This window comes from Dermacentor andersoni, chromosome 2 (assembly GCF_023375885.2).
Source record: "Dermacentor andersoni chromosome 2, qqDerAnde1_hic_scaffold, whole genome shotgun sequence".
In the NCBI taxonomy this organism is placed as follows: Eukaryota; Metazoa; Arthropoda; class Arachnida; order Ixodida; family Ixodidae; genus Dermacentor; species Dermacentor andersoni.
In genome coordinates, this window is record NC_092815.1 from 82351481 (window position 1) to 82373422 (window position 21942).

Genomic DNA, 21942 nt, shown 5'->3' on the forward strand with positions numbered 1-21942 from the left:
GCAACTAGTCGCAAACATCCGACTACTCCACCATCACGCAATCAACAAGGGACACAACATCATCTACCAGTGGATACCGGGTCACTGTGGAATTTCAGGAAATGACAGTGCGGATGACGCTGCCCGGTCGGCTCACGATGGTGCCCAGATTACACCCATACCGCTGTCAAGAACAGATGCAGCCACGAGTCTTCGCTCCCTCGCCCGCGAGCTTACACAGAATCTGTGGAACACCAGAGAATTCACGAACGCACGTCTCCACAAATTGGATCCACGTCTGCAACTCCGCCTACCACCAGGGTTGCCACGAGCGGAAGCGACACTTCTGTGCCGCCTGTGGCTCGGCGTGGCATTCACAAACTCCTATTCATTCCTCGTTGGAATGGCCGACAGCCCTACTTGTGACACCTGCGGCTGCGAGGAGACGATTGCACACCTCCTTTGTGACTGTCCCCGTTACGCAGTGCGAAGAAAAGTGCTCGTGACCGCTCTCGCAAAACTGGACAATCGCCCCTATTACAGAGGAAAAAGCTCTAGGACACTGGTCCAGACGGGCTTCGGCACTCAAGGCCTTAAGGGCTTTGTTGAATTTTTTAAGGACATGCGAATTGTGCGACCGCCTCTGAACGTTGTAGCGCGTAGTTTCGCGTTACTGTGTGAATTTTCTTTTATTTTCATTTTTTTCCTCTTCTTCTTCTTTCTCCTTTTATTCCCTTTACCCCTTTCCCCAGCACAGGGTAGCCAGCCGGTACTTACACTGGCTAACCTCCCTGTCTTTCCTCTCCTTTGTCTCCTCTCCTCCTCAACCACTGCAACATGCGTCGTCACTGACTCCAAAGCAGCCGTAATTATTTACACCAGGGGAGTTATATCACCTCAAGCATGCCGAATGCTCATTGGAACACGTCCCATCCGCAGAAGAACTGATCGACTCATCTGGATGCGAGGTCATGTGTAATTTTGAACAACGCCGCACCCGACGCTGCCCGAGCAAGTACATAAACAGGGAGACTCACTTGCCTCGCCCACCTCTCTGCGGACAACAAATCCCCGAAGAGACCCAAACAGAACTACGCCCCCGAGAATCAGAACCGGATCAAGAAGGAACAGTTTCCAAATACAAACAAATGCAAGATTGAAGGACTACTTACGGAGAAAGGCTCGAATACAATCGAAATGCTCGCTACAAGTACCTTCCTCCTGACAAATCATTAAACAAACACCAAGCAACTACGTGGAGACTTCTGCAAACAAACACCTTCCCTTCACCACTAATCATGCACCGAATACACACAGAAGCATACTCACCACACTGTAGGACATGCAATACACCACGTGCACACCTCCATCACATTATATGAGCACGTCTATCAGTTCCAAACAATATCAGACACGGCATGAACGATAATGCTAAAAGAAAATCCCCTGAGCAGTGGGAGGCTATACTGCTCAGCGCATGCCCAGAAAACCAGCCTTGGGCTGTCCGGCTGGCGGGGACACCGCTACGGTTCAAGGCCAGGCCTGCGTCTGACGGAAAGGGGGAGCTTTGTAGCCTCCCGGCCTCTCCGCTCGCCTCTCGAACCCAGCAGGGACTTCTAAATAAAGATGTCTTATATATCTCTTTCGCTCTCTAGAATGACACCAGTCTGGCAATATGCGCCTTCGAACTTGCCATAAAGATGCACTGTTGTTTCCCTTACTTTCGTTAACAAAGCGATCCTTTATCTATTAAAGCAAAAAATTAACTGGAACGCCCATGTACTTCGTTCTACTTTTTGGGCAATAATATGTCGAAGCTGGTGTCATCCTCGATATTAATTTCAGGTGCACACGTCTTGCAAACTCGCTGGCTACAGTTGGTAAATTGCAATATGTGCCGTAAACTTATTAATTAGGAATTAATTAGTTAGTCTTTGTTAATTGTTTGTTTTATTTTTGTGCTAATTGGTATTGGTGTTAATATTGTAGTATTGTTGTTAATTATTGGTATTAATTTGTTTTGAATTATAGTGCTAGTAACATCCGCCTCTTCGAATATTCCAGCTCAGGGACAAGAATTGTACTATCTGTCACAGGTGATTTGTAATAAATTTCGTAAAATTTAAAAATTATCCCTCCGTATAGCAGTATCAAGTGGCATAAATTAGCCCGTAAAGTGTCGTCCACTCCAAATTTGCTATTTACACGCAAGAATACAAGAATTACACACAAGAATATGAGTTCGCCATATGGCAAGTCACTACTGCGGAAGTCCGCGAGGTGAGGGAATGCTTATGACCGGGGAAAATAGACATCCACCCATATTGTAGCAAAATTGTGGCAAATTGTTGAAAAATTTGTCCTGTTCCGGGATCTTTCCCATTTTTCTCCAATCGCGAAGCTTTCTTTCTAGAAAACCCGTTTAGGTTTGTCCTGTGACTCCGTGCCACAAAACGGGTGGATGTCAGTTTTAGCCTTTCATGGAACTCTCCTTGGAAACGATTGGCTGCGGGGTGATTTACGCAATCAATGCTTTGTTTCGTTCAAGAGGTTTGTTCTACTGGAGCGTTCTGTACGTTCGAACAATCTACACGAGAGCGATACGAAGTGTATGTGATTTTATTCGCCTTTTCGTTTTTCATGTGTCAACACAGCGACGTCCTGTTTGGAATCGGACAGAATTGTGACCCACCCGTTTGCCCATGCATATTCCAATTCCGTTAAGAACCGAACAAACGAACCGCGAGGCACAAATATTACGGCGTTGCAAGTTTCTGTGTGGTACCATAATAGTATACGCGTCTGTTGTTGACTATAGTGTTCGCTTTTATAGCGGCAGGCGTGGTGAGCTTATCTTACGGACGTTTTTAGCTTTTATGAATACGCTTCTCTCGTAATATTTTTTTTTCTTCTGTATGGCGCGGACATTTGCCCATAAACTGGCTACGGGATTTCAGACCCTAGAGTTTCTTTATTGAACGATGGACAGCACAACACGCTCCAGTGAAGCCCTGTTGCTTCTTAATGCCCGGGCTATTGGGCACACTTCAAATGTTTTGGACTTCAATTCTGCTTTCCTTCGCATCTCTTGCCCTTGATTTGGTGACATTTCGAGCATTCGAAGTGGCGAGTGCGCGCAGTGGAAGAGCTGACTTATTCGCAAGGGTTACAGTTTCGGTCTTCTGTGTCTTGCCTTCTGTCAACTTTTCCATTTCTTTTTTTGCGTGTGCAAAAACGACTTGTTCACTTTCCATTAGAGTTTCTCTCTATTATTCTCTTAAGGTAAGGGGTGAGGTTCGGGTGTGCTCTGTGTGCTTTCGAACGCTCTCACCGCGACGGAAGGCCTCTAAGGACAGCCTCTAAGGACAGGCTGTGAAAGGTACAAGTGTACACAAGGCACGGAAGAGAGGGAAAGAAAAATAAGGAAAAACGACACTTGTAGCATCGCATGCGTGCAAGCACACAAACACGCGCCCTACACAACAGAAAAGCAATACAGCAGGTCACTCAGTCTGCCCAGATGGGACAGAGCTTCTGCATCTTTCCGGGCAAACGGCACTTGGAGCCAGTCCTTTCTTTCTCCTTCTTCTTCTTCTTCTTTTTTTTTTTTTTTTACAAGTGGATGAACACACTGACTTCGGTAGGGAAACCTCGGCCGCACTCTTCGCGCGAGGACGAATGGCAGCACCGTATAGCCGTCGCTCGCTGTTGCACTTTTCGCGGTGGAGGTGCCCGTGCCCGTCACCGTGCGCGTTTTTATACGCCGCACACAACGAATCGCTCGTGTGAACCTAACAGGAGGCGACGAAAAAAAGAGTCTCGCGTCCTTTTATGCATAAGGAATGCCGACACGCTGGTCTCCACTCCCGATTACGTCGGAAAGCGAGGTGCTATACTGCGCGCGCTCCGTAGGAAGCGGCGCGCGTCAGGAGAGATGTGTGCGCTTTGTCCACATCGCGCGCGCCGCTCTGGGCGCCGTCGCCGCTAAGAAAACACCAGCGGCATCAGAAGCGAATGGAGGCGCATACGAAGCGTGCGCGAATGCCGCCCGAAGAAAAGTGTCGTAGCGCTGCCGCTGTCCGAATTTTGACAACCATTTTCCTCGTCGCCCCTCGTGATGTTCGTAAAGGAAAGAGTTATATACGCGGAGGCGACGACAGAAAAAAAAAAAAGCCATCAAAATAAAGCGCCTACTTTGTTTTTTCCGCGGCGCTTCCTCGTGTTGGCAACTGGAAGAGATGTCACGTATATTCCACCTCACTAAAGCCAGGCTGTGCCGTGGAAGCTGCGGGGTGTGCTGCATGTGTCGCTATATACAGGGTGTCCTAGCTAACTTTAGCCGCAGTTTAAAAATATGCGATATGCCGCGTGGCTGGTCAGAACAAAGGCAGTGTTGTTTGCCGTCGTTTGGAGACACTCAAATTGCTTTTCATTCCTCCTAAATAGACAATTAGTCTTAATTAAATAATCACCTTCTCAATTATTATAATTCTATGAAAAGTCTCAGTGAGAAAATTGTAGAGCGACATAAAAAGGAAAGAAGAAGAAACTCCCGATACAGCTTGCTGTTGCTCAATACGCGCTACATAAGCGTGCTTTCCCGAGCGTGAAAGTAGCCCGCAAATGCTAGCAAAATTGTCGCGCGACAAGCCGTTCGAGGCACTTTTGCGTGTACTCGCGGGCTTCTTTTCACGCTCGGAAAAACACGTTTATGTAGCGCGTATTGAGCAACAGCAAGCTGTATCGGGAGTTTTTCATGTTGCTCGGCAATTTTCTCATTGATACTTTTCCTCTATTAATATTAAATAACATAATAACAATATTAACAACAATATTACACCAATATTAAGAATCATGATATTATAATATATTATCATTGACACTTATCATATAATAATAATAATAATAATAATAATAATAATAATAATAATAATAATAATAATAATAATAATAATAATAATAATAATAATAATAATAATATTGCTTTTATTATTTGAGAAGCTGATTAATTATTTAAGAATAATTATCTAATTAGGCGGAATGAAAAAATAATTTGAGTATCTCTAAGCGACGGCAAAGACCATTACCCTGGTTCTGTCCAGCTACGTGCCGTTCGCATATTTTTAAAGTTTGGCGAAAGTTACGTGGGACACCTCATATAGTGTGCAGAAGAAATTATTGCCCCGTTTGGATGTTACTTTTACTGAATATTTCTGACCGTTGGAAGCATAATATAGGATCAAGGTGCGCTTGCACTGTCGAGCCATGCGTCTTGCATCGTCGTCTGCTTGCCGCTCTGGATAACGGACGATAGCTTTGCTGCAGATGATCGTGAAAGCTGTTTTCGATGGATGCCGAGGCGGACACTTTGCGGGGCGTGAAAGAAACTAACGCGTTTATCAACAACGCTTGAGGTAAATACACATTTCTAACCGTCTCTGGTTGACCTGGCAGCCTTTCCTCTCCTTGCGTTCTCTCTCGCTGTAACCGTTTGAAACTAGCCGTTTCAAACGGGCACTTGCTCTCGGAGGCATTTGTAGAAAGTAACGCTGCGCGTCTTGCTCCGTCATCTGCTTTCTGTTTACGATGCCATATACATGGTATGCACGTGACGTCACATCCGCTGCTGTCGTCTGCTTTCGCTACCTTCCGCCATCTTGGCGTACCTTATGAACAGGCGCGCGCATAGACCTATAGGCTCCCCAACATGACGCTGCCGTCAACCGGAAGTCGCGGAGTATCGTTGAATGACGTACGTGCAAACTATGTATACGACAACGCCTGCTACAGTAATGTTGTGGTGTGGATAGCCGCGGAGGAACACACCGCCAAAGTACGACTCTGTTGGGTTGGGCCCACTTCCGCTCAACCTTCACAACGTTGCACGCTCTTTTACTGAGACCGCTTGTAGAGAAGGTGAGAGGAAGCCGACAGCTTGTATCTTTCGAGGGGCATTGAGAGCGGCCTACGTACCTGGGCTCTTCGGGCGTATCGCGTCCGCTTCCTGGCTCCGGCGGCGCTTGCGTAGCGTTGGAGAATTGAGTTACTAACGCTCTTTGTCCCCGCACGCACTCCCCTTCCCTTCGTTCTTCCGCCTCTGTCTCACAATCTGCGTACGTCACGCTATCCAACTCACCTCCACGCGCCATCTTGTCACAGCGGAGACAGGGACGCTCGTTCGCACGCGCCCGCGTTATAACGCTTGTCTGACAAGCACCTGCCTTCGCCGCGTCGTATTGAATTCCATTTCGTTTCCGTGTGGGCCAGGACACACTTCGGGAAGAGTTTTTAAACAAAATCCAGCCGCGCAACGCGGCTCGCTGATTCGAACGGACAGACGGCAGAGAAATTTTCGTTCGCAAACCGCGCGAAGTATGCGCCGCATAGCATGCATTATGCGCGCGCGCTGCACCAATTTGCCCGGAAGTCGTCAGCGGGAAGCGCGTATATTAGATTTCGCTGTTTGTGCGAGCGTGAACGCCGCATGGACCTTCGCGTTTCGCGCCGCGCGCCGCGTGCCGCTGCACTGGCTCGCGGCCCGGGCTGCATTATGTAATGATCGTGAGTACGGTACGTGTCTTCGGAAGTCTGATATTTAAGGCCTGCCGTTATCTTTTTCTTTTTTTCTTGCGATCATTGTTCTCGAGGAATGCTGCGTGCTATATATTATTATTACTTGTTTCAAAACACACACACACACACACACACACACACACACACACACACACACACACACACACACACACACACACACACACACATATATATATATATATATATATATATATATATATATATATATATATACACACTAGAAAGGAAAGGGAAAGCGAGAAGGCTGCCAACTGCCACCAGAAGGGCACAACGCCTGCCTACCCTTCAGAAAGGAGAGGAGACAGTAACATGGAAATGGAAGATAGGAAGAAGGGGAGGGAAGATGAAAGAAAGAGAAACATGACAAATCTCCAGGAATTAAGCAGAACACGCGCAGCACAGGTCACACACAGTATATAAGGCCGGTCACTGCAGGTCACGCCACTAAAGAAATGTCGAAGTAGAAGAAATAACGCGCGAGGTTCAGTCAGCCGAAAACAGAAATAGGCTTGAAATGCGAGCTTAAGTTAGTTGCTTTTAGAGAAGTAAGAAAAGCGTCGAGACGCACATCCACTATAGGGATACACAAACGTTCGTCGAATGTCGTGCACACCGGAGGCCGAGGAGGTCCGTCACTATAGCGACGTGCGCTGCGCAGTGAAAGCGGGACGCTCTAATATCAGGTGCTGGAGTGTCTCGCAACTGCTGCAAGACGCACACGATGGACCGGCCACACGTCCTTGTTTGTCGGTATAAACGTTCGCACACGTTCACACAGCCAACCCTTAGCTCGAGTAAGTCGTCCGTGATCTGTAGTAAGCAATGAGACTGGAACGATATGCGCTCACTTCGGCAGGAACCCGCGTTTTTGTTCAGAATAAGTTCAGCATGCGATTAGTGACAGATGTTTAAGCTCCGCACGTGCAGGCTTGAAAATCCCGATGCATGTCTAGGTACGTTGTTGAGTGCGATAAGGTTAAGGGCGAAATACACATATGCACCGAGGCTTGTATCAGCTGCTTTTACTAGTTAGCGCTTAATTTATGTAATATGCTTGGCCGCTCATCAAAATTGATTATACTTGTACCAGCGGGAACAACAATTAAATGACTCATGGATGAGGAAGCCAGAAAATAATGAGAGCGCATTGGCTTTTGCTTTCCCAACCGCATAAACTCGCAGACCAAATATTATACGGATCTCACGCGCTGAGGGAATAGGTGATAACGAACCTTCTCGACGGCTTCCATCACTCTCTCAACATCAAGACGCTGTTGGTTTCGTCGAACACGTCGAATGACAATGGCAGAGTAGGTAGTGCGGAAGACGAAGGGAATCGGTGGACTTTTAACGCGTCTTCAGCCCTCTCAATGACATTATCGACTGCTCCTCTCAAAAAAGACAGTCTGGTAATCAATTCCTTTGTGACCTATAGTGCAAGTATGTATCCCACAGCTTTATGCCACGCCACTGACGACTGTAAATCAGCGCCGTTGTGCGTGTGCAGAAGCCCTCACGCCAGACCCCGGTACATACACATCGAAACACAGTCAGCCCCTCCACCTTGATGAATTTATTTCGCCTATCCGTAGAAAGTTTGCAAACATATATCAGATATACTGCATAGATCGCCATATAGGAAATTTCTATAGACCACTGTTCTAAACAGTCCATGAATGCATGTAAGTAAATTTGAATATGGCGCCTTCTTAAGCTGCTGATATATATATATATATATATATATATATATATATATATATATATATATATATATATATATTACCACGCACACTTCTTCTTCCTCGACTTCTAGCGTAATATATATATATATATATATATATATTGTTATACCAGTCACGTCTTCGTATAGGGACGGTGTACGTATGTGCCTGATCTGCTTTAGCCAGCACCTACCCAGCCCTTTCCTTCAGGGCCCGTATTCACAATAAAAAAGTTCTTACACTAGAACTGTTTGTAAGAGTAGATGCCAGCCAATCACAATGGTGGACTTGTTATTGGCGAAGGTGGTCGGCCAATAGCAAACAGCACTTAACGAACGAAAAGCTTTGCGAACTTGGCCCCGGATTATTCCGCTCGAAAGCGCTGGAATGCAGGGACATATATTCATCCACCTAATATCGTGCGCATTTCGGAGCATTTCGTGTTCCTCGTCCAAGAACAATCAAGGCTGCAACTGGCTAATAATCGAGCCCGAAGAAAGAATATAAAAAGGCGAAAGAAGAGGCGGAAGAAATACGAAGCGAAAGAGGCCAAAGGCGGAATAAAAGTTTTATTCCGTTTTATTGAAAAACAGTTGGCGTTCTGAGTAAACCCCTCGCGAGTAGCAGCCAAGGCGGCTTGTACGGGGCTTAGTGGATGGGAGGACCCCGAGGGAGCTCGAAGCTTTGCCTGCTGGCGCGTTTGTGCACTTGTGTTACACTGGAGCTTTGAACCTGCGGTCGCGTTTGTTCTCAAGTCAAATAAAAATGCGCCACGCACCTGGCTACGCACACAGACGCGTGGGAAAGCGCATACGCCAGTTTGTCGTTCTCTATCGTTTGCTTCTCTTCGCTTTCTTATTTCAAGCTCTCGGAGGAAGTTTGCTACCATTTTTATCTCGGCATTCTGTCTCCGTCTGCTCTTTCGCATCAAAAGATGGATTGTAGCAGCGAGCGAGTTGTACGGCTGAAGTTGTGCCAGCATCTGTCTGTCCTTTCTTGTTCTTTTTAACCTTCTCTGGTTCGCTCTCACGTTACCGCGTTTCTCTTTTTCTGTTTTTTTTGTTTTTTGTTTGCCTTTCCTTACTGACTTCCTCGTCTTCGCGCAGGCTGCTAGCTTACATAAATCTAGTGACACAGCGCATAATAATGAGCAAGAGGGCCGGCTCTCGGCAATCGCCTAGGCGCATCAACCCTTCCCCCCCACCCCTCATCCCCTCCCCCGTTTCAAACTTGGCTTCAGCGAGCTACGGAGCCCTTTCTTTTGTCTCTCATATGAGGGAGACGCGGAAAAGTGGTGCAGATATTTCCCGTGGGTTTTTAAGATGAACGCCGAGGAAGGCGACCATGATCACGCGGCGCGGTCCGTTTTCTTCGCGCTTCCTGACTTCCGGTTTTCTTCCGCCGGAAGTGCCACCACCGCCGGACGAACCCCCTTTGTTTACCGAAAAGTTTAGCGCTCGATAGCAATCTATGCATATAAGGGTGTGCGTGTGTGCTGAAGCTTATCGTGCACAGATTTAGGCTAGCCACTGCACACGATGCTTTTGTCGTCCCCGACATGTACAAGAATCCCGCCTTACTTGCTGGAGGGAGGGCCTTGTCCATGGATTTCGCTGTTTGGAGTACTTTGCCTTCCTTCTTTTTTTTCTACTTTTTTTTCAAATCAGCAACTTTTGCCTCACCGAAATATACAGCTTTCCAGAACTGTGTTCTTGTCGGAGAAGTTCTCGCCTTGTTTGCAGGAAACATTCTTTGTGGCGTACTTAGCAGCAGTACACTTTGCTCGACTGAACGTAGACATCTGCTACGTACCGAGTTCCTCATGGGCGCGTGCACAATGTCTTCGGGTGCGTGGAGCTTCATGCGTAAGCAGATGGGATGAAATACACACTATCAGCACGTTCCGCTATGCTTTAAGGACATTTTGTACGTATAGTTCTCTATTACGAGCGCTTAGTGTAAGCATGTGTAATGATGCGAGCGCGATAACAACACCGTCGCATAAATGGGGCAACGTTGACTTTGCCGCTTGCCAAACGAACAAGTTCTATATTCGCCCACGCACGCGCACAACAACGTGTGCGCGTGTGTCTGCGTGATAACTTCCGACACACGTCAAAGAAAATCTACCAACAATTTTTAAAACACGTAGTACCTTTAGTCCTTCGCCTCACATCTAAGTACATCATCATATGTTTAGCTAAAGCACATCCTGCTCTGGTAATCTATATTTTCTATAGCCTAACGTTTATCGCGGCTTTCGCACTTCCTTTACAATGCAGTAGCAGTTCATCGTCCCTTTCTTGCCTCCGTCTTCCCATCCCGAGGCAACAAAGAGAGCGCACGCAGGCGGTTGGCAGCGGGGCGTCGTAGGAGGCCTCCTCCCAGGTCGCTCTTGTCAGAGCAGCGGCCTTTCGTGCGCCTAATTTGGATCTACAGCAGGCGTGGATCCTCGGGGACAGCCCGCGCACGCCGCCAGTCACGCTATGCGCCTCCGATACGCGACCCGAAGTTCGGGCTCGCGGAGCTCTCTCTCACTCGGAGCCAAGTGTGTGCGCTCGCGCGCACGCGCGTGCTTAAGCCCCGACCGTCCCCTATTTGCCCCGTTTCCGCGCTCGCTAACCGCCAAATGACACCGCTTCATTTTCCGTAACCTCCTGCCCCTATGTATATACTTGACTTGGCTTTGTCTCGACCTTGCTTTGTTTTATACTTGAGCCTTTGACGCTGCGCTATAGACATGTATTTGGCTCGGCACGTTCCCTTGGTTTTGGCGCGCGCAGCTTCGTTGCGACGGGCTTTATACGTTCGCGCTAATGCCAGCGTCTCCTGTCTCTTGAGGCTAGTTTGCAGAAGGCGCTAGGGAGCGAGGTGCTCGGTTCGAGACAACAGGTGATCCTCCGTTCTGTTTTGTTTCCCCCCTTTTTTTGGCTTTCGGGTCGCAAATTCGGGTCACCATTAGCTGGCTGGGATTAAGATCTCTGCGTGGAGTCGCAACACTCGCGAGATTGCGACGCTATAGAAGGTCCCGTGCGACGACTGAAATTGGACGGACGTGGGCCGTGTTACGCGGAAAGTTAGCATCGTCGGCATCTTCCCAGATCTCTCATGCCGGGTATTTCAGGAGCCCGGCTGAAAGCGAAGAAACCATCATAATTATTTCGATGAGCGTGTTCGAAATGACGCACAACCATGACTATAGAACAGACTTGTACGCAACGAAGTACAGGTAACTATTTACCTGTAATCAATTGCATGTTTGGTGCTTTTGTAATTGGTTGACTGCATCTTTTTTTACATGGTATAACGCTCACTGTAATTCCATTCAATTTTTTCAGTAATCAATTACATGCAAACAGTTACATTATTGACGAGGCAAGCTGTACGCAACAGACGACACGGCTTTGAGCACTTGAATTTGGCGGGAACTTGGCAAACAAAGGCGCCAGTATTTGTTTTCTCAACTTAACGCTCCATCAGATGTTAGCCTACGAGCTGGCTCGGTAGCGATGGTCACTTTGAACGTTGGTTCCAGGAAAACACCCAGGCACCATTTTTTCGGCTCCTCGTTGGCTCTGATGGGAGCGCCTTCTCCCATACCCAGCAACAATGAAGCGCTGCGCTTCGTAGAGGACCCAGACGTGAGCATCGGTGCATTTATAGTAACCACAATTTTGTGTGGAAGGTGCTCGTAATTTGCAGCACCACCCTTCCACCAAGCGCGCACTTCGAATGAGTTTTCGGGTCGCTGCTCACCTCTTCACAAGAAAACGAGAGTAAATTATCAAAAAAAATTTTGAAAACAATTGCTAGTGAAGATTAACAATGTGTGAAGCGCTACGTAGTACTCGGCGCCAGGCCAGCTCGTTCTATTCGCGGCATTAAAGCATTTGTTCAATGGTAATGAAAGTTGCGCGCGAAGTGAGGTAAAGGTAATCGACTTCATTTTTAGAGACTGCTGAATTACTTTCGCGGGGAATTAATTGGCCTCTGTAACCAATTACATTTTTGAATGAAGTAATTGTAATCGGTCTCATCAGCAACGTGTACAAGCTTCCAAGCTTAAGCTTACAAGCTTATAGACTACAGGAGCCTCATTACCGGCCGGCACAGGTTTCAAGAACTGCAATGTCACTATATATATAGAACTGCGTTTCGTCCTATCGACCAACGTTTTCACGAACGCAAAATTTTCGCCTCTGCAAACGTCATGGAGACCAACCGTTGAAACGTTACCCGCAGATAAACGCACTGAACATCGCGACAACACTAAAAAAAAAAGTTTACACCCTTTGGAGCTTATCTTGTCCCCAAACAATAATCGTCATCTGCCTTGCTTGCGTTTCCTCGCTTGAAAACTCGGCGCTCGCTACTTTCCTGTCGAGAATGCTGTGTCAAGCTCATAAAGTCCAAGCCGTCCGTGACTAGGAAGTACTGGGCTCGCAGTGTTAAAGAAAGGAAATGCAGTCACCACAGATGACGATTATCGTTTGGGACAAAATACAACCCACGGGGAGGATGGATGGATGCAAAACTTTAATGAAGGTCCTGGCGTACGCGACTCAGCGGGCCGCTCCCACGTTGGAACAGTCAGGCCATGCCCGACCGCCGCATCGTGGGCCCTCTGGACAGCCCATAGTTGCGCCCCGGCATCGGGGCTCTTGATAGAGGATTGCCACTTGTCCTCATTGATTTATTCTGTGCCTCGTAACGAGTGGCAACGCCAGAGCATATGGTCTAGGCTAGCGAAGTCATTGCAGTGCCTGCAAGAACTAGTGACATAAGTGTCGGGATAAAGCTTCTGGAATAAAGCCGGGCTGGGATACGAGCCTGTTTGCAATGATCTGAGGGTCAATGCCTGCGCTCTATTTAACTTCTTGTGAGGAAGAGGAAAGTCTCTCCTGCCGAAATAAAAGTGCTACGTAATTTCATTGTATGTGGTCGGTTGATCTCTGTTCTCCACAACTGCAGGCCGGCGGTGGAGTTCTCCATGGTCGCGGAAAGCGAGACCTCGCGCCTTGGAGTGGGCCAGCTCGTTGAGGTTTGTGGGGCCTCCCATCATGGATCCCATGTGAGCGGGGAACCACGTGAGAGTGTGGGTGGCGATGCTTTTGCCGTCGAGGATACGACAGGCTTCCTTACACACGGCGCCAATGCTGAAGGCGCGGATGGCTGCCCTGGAGTCGTGCCTGAAGATACCCTGGAGCCTCCCCTGAAGAGTCGTGGCCTGGAAGTGCCTGAAGATACTGGCATGTTTGTCGTCCAGGAGGGCCAAGGCAATGACCACTTGCTCGGCCGCACGCGGCGACGTGCTTCGTACCGAAGCGGCGTTAACGGCCGAACCCCTGTGGTTGATCGACACTACCGTGAAATGGCTGCTGTGGCCGTACTGGGCCGCGCCAACGAAGCAGCTGCCGCCAGGGAGTTCTGTCGCGCGGCGTAGGAGCGCCACCGCCCTGGTCTTCCTTCTTTCTATATTGCAATGGGGACGCGTATTGCGCGGGGCGAGGGATATGATGATGTTGTCTTTCTGCTCTTTCGGAAAGCCCTGGTAGGCGTCTTGGACAGTGGCCGGGGGGACGCCCATCTCTGTTAGGAGTCCTCTGCCAGCCCTGGTGCCGGAGAGTCTGAGAATCTGTGCCCTTTCTTGAGCTTCTGCAATTTCTTCCAGGGTAATATGAATACCCAACTGAAGGAGTCGGTCGGTGCGTGTGTAGTTTGGTAGTCCGAGCACGCTCTTGATCTCCCTCCTTATCATGGCCTTTAGCTTGTCTCGCTCGGCCCTCTTCCAGACGTGCAAGGCCACTACGTACGTGAAATGGCATAACAAGAAAGCGTGGACTAACCATATCAGATTCTCTTCCCTCAGGCCTATCCTTCTATTAGCTAGCCGCTTGATTAGACCAATGACGCTATCCGTCTTCTTTGCTAGTTTGTGAATGGTGAGGCTATTTGTGCCCGCCCCTTCGAGTGTCATTCCCAAGATTCGAATGGACGCGACTTTGGGAATAGGATCTCCGCACTTGGTGTAGAGATTAATGTCGATTTCAGTGGGGGGTTTCCAGTTCTGTGGCTTGCGGCCCTTTCTAGTTGGGCTGTAGAGAAGGAGCTCCGATTTCATTGGGGAGCACCGGAGTCCCGTGTCTGTTAGAAAGCGCTCTGTAGTGTCGACAGCTTCCTGGAGAGCGGTTTCGACTTGTCCGTCACTGCCACCCGCGCACCAGACAGTGATGTCGTCCGCGTAGATCATGTGACCGATGCCCTGGACCTCGCCTAGGTATCTCGAGAGGTAGACCATTGCGATGTTGAAGAGGAGCAGTGAGATGACTGACCCTTGGGGGCTGCCTCTTCTGCTAAGCTCCATTTTCTCTGATTCCAAATCTCCAGCCTTGAGGATGGCGCATCGTTTGCTCAAGAAAGACCTGACGAAGGCATGGAAGGACGAGCCTAGGTCGAGTTTGGAGATAGCGTCGAGAACGAACTCGTAACGGACGTTATCAAAGGCCTTCTCCAAGTCCAAACCAAGGATGGCTCTCGTGTCCCGAGTGCAGCGTTTCAAGATTTGGATCTTGATAAGCTTCATGGCGTCCTGGGTGGAGAGGCCTGGCCTGAAACCTATCATGTTGTGAGTTACACCCACAGGGTGTAAACTTTTTTAGAGTGAAGGACAAAGCGACATAGCTTGGGCTCGATGGCCTGTATGGCATCCTCAATAGTCATTCGCAGGCGTATCACTCAGGCCACTGCGGAAGGGTTAAACGATTGTTAAATGCACTTCGAGCTGCAGGTGATTCAGCAATCTGTGGAGCATTTCAACACAGCGTTGCCGTTCAACCATTATATATACCATCTGTTGCCAATGGCGCATACGCGAATCTTATAACGTCTGCGCAGTTTGGTGGAAGCGGTAACGTTATGCGACGATAATGCTAGGCTGAAATAATCTAGCATAATATCTGAATACAGCGGGCCCCAGTTCCTTGTCTGTAGTGCACGAAAAATGCTTGCACCTCTTGGCTCTTTTCTATCTCGTCGCTATTTCTATCGCTTCCTTCGGGGCGCCGATTGTGCCTTATGTACGACACAAAGTCAGTGCATGACAGTAACAGCGCTAAAGAGGACTCAAGGGACCATCAAGAACAGGCGGCGACAGCTCATATCTTCCACTGGTTTTTCGTATCGTTCGTGCCCCTTTCGACGCTGTTGCCAACATGCATTCCGTAAATCAACGCCAGCTAGTCTGCATGTACACCTAAATCACTAAGTCGGGTATCTGCACTAGCACACAACGCAAAGTGTCGACAACAAAAGAAATGAAAAGAGCAGGTGGTTAGTTGGGTATAGTACTAAACTGCATTGATATCACCGCACCTCCCGTCAACCACCATCACTCTGCGATGGTGATGCTCCCTCTCGGCCGATCTCGCGGCCAATACAGTTTCAAGCTCAGGTGTGCAAGGTGCTCTGAAACCTAAGCGAGTATACGAATAGTGGGCAGCCCTCACGATGCCAACCTCTCCTGCAACCACAATGATTAACAATGAAAATAAACCTAACTCGACCCCTTTCATATTTCAACCCGTCTTCATCTTCTCCGCGCTTTCGCATGTGAACCATCACCTGCGTGTCCTCCTTGTAAAGGTACCTCATCTCCCAACACATTCTGTGGCACAGACCCACGCGTGTTCATCCGCCTTTCACTTCCTTACCCCGCTTCCCCTTCACTCAGTCAGCTGCGTAGCTGACAGATACTTCTTTGCTGTTAGACAACTGCCCGGTGGAGTTGGTTGACGCTTCATTGAACTGGACCAGCGAGGCGCCACACTGAGGGCCTCCACCGACACCATTCTCGATTTCAATGGAGCATAGAGACATACTCTCGACGTCGTAGAAGCTCTCCCACACTGCTGCTGCACGTAAGAACGATGACACTTAGCAAGTATGAAGGCTGCGAAATACTTGGGAGATATGTTAATTGGATGAAAAAGTTGGTCATGAGACGCAGGACCTGGTGTCATCAATAATATAGCGATGTCCAGACAAAGAAGAAAATTTGCTGACGTCGCGTAGCACTAATGACGGCGTTTCTCGTAAACAAACAACAAAGAATTGAAGCATCACTTAGTTATCTCTACGTGGATGAATGCGAAAGCTTTGCGACCACCTCGCGATGCATATGCTCTTTCAGTCGTCTTAATTTAACTTCGCCTTAATTAACACCAAAACTCGTGGGCTCGACTCCTGCCAAAGGTCGAGGGTTCGACTCCCAACAAAGATCCTAGGTTAAAGCGTCTTAACTATCTGTATAAGAATTAATGGCGCCCTAATTAACTACACCTTCATTAACACCCAAGGTCGTGGGTTCAACTCCCAACAAAGGTCGTAGGTATGACTAACACTGAAGGTGGTCGTTTTGACTCCCAACAAAGGTCGAGGGTTAGTAGCCTTTTTGGACCATCCTGTGGTCTCGCCAACGACGGATTCTCCGCCTCGTGAGCCACGTTCAGTAAACTCTCAGTTGTACGAAAGTTGGTTTAACGAATATTTAAGAATAACAAACTTCTAAAATATCTTCAGCAGTTTTCCTATGTATTCAATGCAATAATCTTTCAGTTAAACGAGTTTCTGATTAGCGAATATTTCAATTGAGCGAACTTGATTAGTGGTCCCGGTCCCATTTTTGAAATCAGTTCAACGAAGTTTTGCGCTCTGCGGCACTGGCGTAGCCGATGCACGCCGCCCCCAAATCGCCCCTCTGGCGGCGTCTACATGCAGTGTGACAGCGAGATGGTTACTTGTGCTGAATAATCAGATCTTGAAATTGTTTTTAGTGTTCGTCCCGAAGAAGAAGAGTGCGACGAGGAAGATGCAATGGCAGAGGCAGATTCAAATCCTGTGATTCTAGGTGAGGCATTGGAATGGCCGACAACGCTCTCTGCAATGCCTGTCTTTGCGAGGAGACGCTAGAACACATTCTGTGCGACTGTCCTGAATATAATGTTCAGAGACAGTCCCTAGCGTTCTAGCACACCTTGACAATAGACCATTGTCAGTTGCAACTATTTTCACATATCGCCGACAGAAGACATCGCAGCTGAAGGCGATGAAGGGACTACTTCAGTTTTTGAAAGAGACGGGCTTGGACAAGCGGCTGTGACAGTGATGTCACGTATATGTGTGCTGTGTTATGTGCTCTCTCTCTCTCCTCCCCATCTTTCATCCCCCCATCCCGCTCCCATGTGTAGGGTAGCAAACCGGTTAAGCTAAACTGGTTAACCTCCCTTCCTTCCCTTCTTCAGTTTTTCCTTCGTTCCTCCTCCTTGCGAGATTTCGTGTCTCAGCGACAAGCTGGTGCCAAGGGAAGTGCACAAAAATATAGACTCTCTGGACAGCTCTGTTAATTACGCTTTAAGAGCACCAGTGCAAATGAAAATTACAGATCTTTTTTTTTTCAAGATGAAATAAGCAGCAGGGTATCTGTTATGCGCTTCGTATTTATTGATGTACAAAACTCCATAAATTGAACTTCCTTGTTTTGAATCGATGTCTGCTGGGCCCAATGCTGTTGTTCCATATCCTAATGAATGAAGCTTAGTGAACTTTCAGTTATTGAACTATTTCCTGGGGTCTCTTGAAGTTCACTCAAGTGAGAGTTCATTGTAAGGCTATCGCAATAATAAAATATACGCAGTAGTGCTGCGCGCGTTCCTTCTGGCTTTGCTCACCGGTGGAAACTACAGCTATCGCTGGAACGGCACTATTCAGTGTACTGTGACGTCATGACGTCTGCATCTCCTCAGGTGCTATTTTGTAGCGATTATATGCCAGTCTTATCATCCATAGCTACTGCCGGCTGGTGCCGTTGATAACGCGGGCAGAGCGTCCCTCTGTCCACTGACGAAGCGCGGCGACGGATTAGCGTCGGAAAAGGCTTTAATACAAAGTAGCGGACACACACACACACACACACACACACACACACACACACACACACACACACACACACACACACACACACACACACACACACACGCACACACACACACGCACACACGCATACACGCACACACGCACACACGCGCACACGCGCGCACACACACGCACACACACGCACACACGCGCACACGCGCGCACACACACACACACACACACACACGCACACACACACACACACACACGCACGCACGCACGCACGCACGCACACACACACACACACACACACACACACACACACACACACACGCACACGCACACACACACACACACGCACGCACGCACAACACTTAGGTCTTATAGTAAATCGAGTTATTTTAGAAGGGCGCTCAAATAGTTTATCAGGACACTCTGACGATGGCCAGTGTAATATGGGGGCGGGAGGGGGGGGGGTTTAGAAGATTTAGACAGTCATTCATGTAATGCAAAGAAAAGAAAAAGGAAAAAAAAAGAACAAATGAAGGAAAGTTGAAAATTTCATGCCGGTACCTCTCGTATAAAGTATTTATTTCTCTCTCTCCACGCGAGCAATCAAACGTGGCTCCCCGCCCGCAGGAGGCGTCGCAGCTCATGAAACGGTGGTCGGCGAGCGCATTAAAGAAGCACGCAACGGCGCGCATGTCCGGCGGGCGCAAATTGCGTGCCGACCTCGTGCGAGTCGAGTTTCATTCTTCTGTGGGCTTCCCTGAATGGCCACAAAAGCGAGCTGGCCACAATGGCAGTCGATGCGGCGGTCACAATAGCCTTGGTCGCCGCGTGTTTTCCCTCCTGCGCGTATGTGCCGTCGAGCAATAAAGGAGAGGGCGTGCTTTCTTTTCTCGCTTCTTCATTCGCCTGTTTGGGCTTCCTGTTGTTGTTTTCCTACTGGTCTGGAAGAGCCAGCTTTCTTCCTCGGATGGAATCAGTCACAGCAACATAGTAAAGCGGCCAGCCCTAAGGCTTGGCTAGATTCGTTCAGTTTGGTTAAATTAGTTATAAATGAGTAGTATATGTACTAATAAAATAATCTTGACAAAACGACATGGCTGGTAAATGGCTAATTTTCTTTAAATGGCACCCAATCAGGCCACCCGTGTACCTGGTGGTGGAGGTGGTGGCGTCGTGCGTCACTTCCGACGAACGGCAATGGTGGACGTTCTTTTTTTTCCTTTCATTTCTTTTGCAGTTTCGGTATTAAAACAGCTATTCTTGCGAGTTTTTCGTGACGCATCTACTCGCGTATTTAAAACGTAATATGTTGAGCGGATGTTCCTCTACATTCACACTATCTGAAATAGGGCTTTTTACGGGTTCATATTTCTGCTGCAGTTATAGCCTTGGTGGTACTTTTCACGAGAAGAATATTTGCCTACACTTCTCAGGCACGTCGTTAAAAGCATACGTGATGAGAATCCGTTAGAGAAGCAATAGTCTGCAAGCACGGATTACTTGCCAAAGCTCGTAGAGACAGTTTTAAAGGGCAAACCAGAATATGACGTACGTGGACCTGTATATTTACCGGTACGCGCAACTGTGTTATGCGTTGGATAGAATCCCGGATGCGGCGGCCGCATTTAGATGGGGGTGAAATGCGAGAACGCCCGTGTACAGTGCATCGGGTGCACATTAAAGGACCCCGCGTGGTCAAAATTAATCCGCAGTCTCTCATTATGGTGTGTCTCACGATAAAATCGTGGTTCTGGCCCATAAAACCACATAATTAATTTTAACCGAGTTATGCAATAACGTGGTCCTGTGGGAGCAGCATGGCAGGATATCCCATGATTTCCCCATTTTGCTTAAATTCACCACGATTTCAAACGTACATTCTTTCTTAAGGGGGGAGGGGGGGGTCTGTTTAGAGAGGCTGACTTGTGACGTTACTTTTTCTATTTACAGGCACCACAAGATGTGGATAGAGACATATTAATACATTTACCACATCAAAACTATATTTATTTAATGACATTCATGTTCTAAGACCGACAGGACGAACGGGCTGGGGGACGGACGGACGGACAGACGGATGGATAGATAGGTAGAAAAGGCAGGCAGTAGGTACGGATTGAGAGTAGGTGAAATTTATCTCTAATTAAGTACCCTATAGCTATTTTTCCGAGTAGAAGCAGCCTTAGAAAACCATGGAGGGCCTTCGTACTATTTTGTTGCCCATGTGAGGAGTTACATATAAAGAGAGAGAGAGAGATACGAATTTTAATGACATGCAGGAGGTGCTAGCCTGGCCGATCGCCTGGCATGCTACTACAGGAGAGTATACGGGGAAATTCAACGACTTAAATGCAATAATGCGAACGTTATAGGTTTGCAATTTTTGCGCCTTATGATGACGTTCAAGGAAATTTTACTCTTGGTTTATTGAAACGATAACGCGCAATTTACGCATATTTGCTACATTACATCCCTAATGAAACCCTTGTTATTCATCAAAAGCAATGTCACTAACCCGCTGTTATAATCAAGAAGCAGACGGTGCTAAAATCATTCTGACGCGAGAAATTACTGAACTCATAAATCCAAACGTCGAACAATAAACTAAGAATGCGTGTAGTTGCCGATTAAAAAAAACATTGTTGATTACCTAAGGCCGAAAGTAATCATGCACTTTTTTATTAAATGTATTTAAGTTGAGGTTGGTGCCTATTTGTGGCGCCGGCTACTCCTCTTTTCTTAGGTGATAGTTATTGTCGGAAAGTTGTCAACAATAATAAAACTGGACTAATAAACACATCAACGAACATTCACGTTCTAAGTCTCAGTAGCGCAATATAAATAAATGTTTGTGCAACAGAGGAGATCACATAGCATAAATATTCACAAAACCGAAGTGTTCAGACGAAACACATGAGTTCACACAGCATCATCATTATCATCATCATCATCAGCCTGGTTACGCCCACTGCAGGGCAAACTACCCCGTGTTAGGGTTGGCGTCTGACACCACGTGGCGAAAGGAATTTCATCCGACGATCTTCGTCGAAATGAGGCGGCACTTCTCCTGCGATGGTTGGCGTCCCGCACATCGTGCACAAAGAACTTTCTCTCACCCGCCCTTCTTCCACCAGGCCTCGTCGAAATGAAGCGTGACTTCCTAATTCGCCATGACCGGTTCGAGCGTCTACCTGTCTGCCGGAAGCCCCGCAGTGTACAGCCTTTTTTGTGTGTGTGTGCCAGTTTAGAGAGGCTCTTTCCTCGAATTGGACCTAGAAGAGAACTTCCACGAACCCGCAAAGCGCAGAAGAGGCGGACAGGCGTCTACAATTCCGGGAGGCGGGACGACTTCTTCCTTTCAGCAGGCTCGGTATAGCCAGAGGAGGAGGGGCCCTCTTTGTGTGCCTGTCACGTGACATCGACGGAAGCAAGATCCCGCCCACTATTGTAGAGAGCCTATTTAAGAGGCTCCGAAATGTACTTTTGATCACTTCATGCTCTTCTCATTTTCTTTCATCTACCTTTGAATAAACCGTGCAAGTTTCGCACGTCTATGCATACATCCGATTCTTGCCTATTCTTAGTTTCTTCGTCACTGCTTTTAGGCTTCCTCCGTTCCTGAGAGCATGTTCAATTCTATCCATAATATAGTTCCCTATGTCAGCTGTCTTACGCTTGTTGATTAACCTAGAAGAAAGTTCTGCCAGTTCTATTCTAGCTGTAGGGT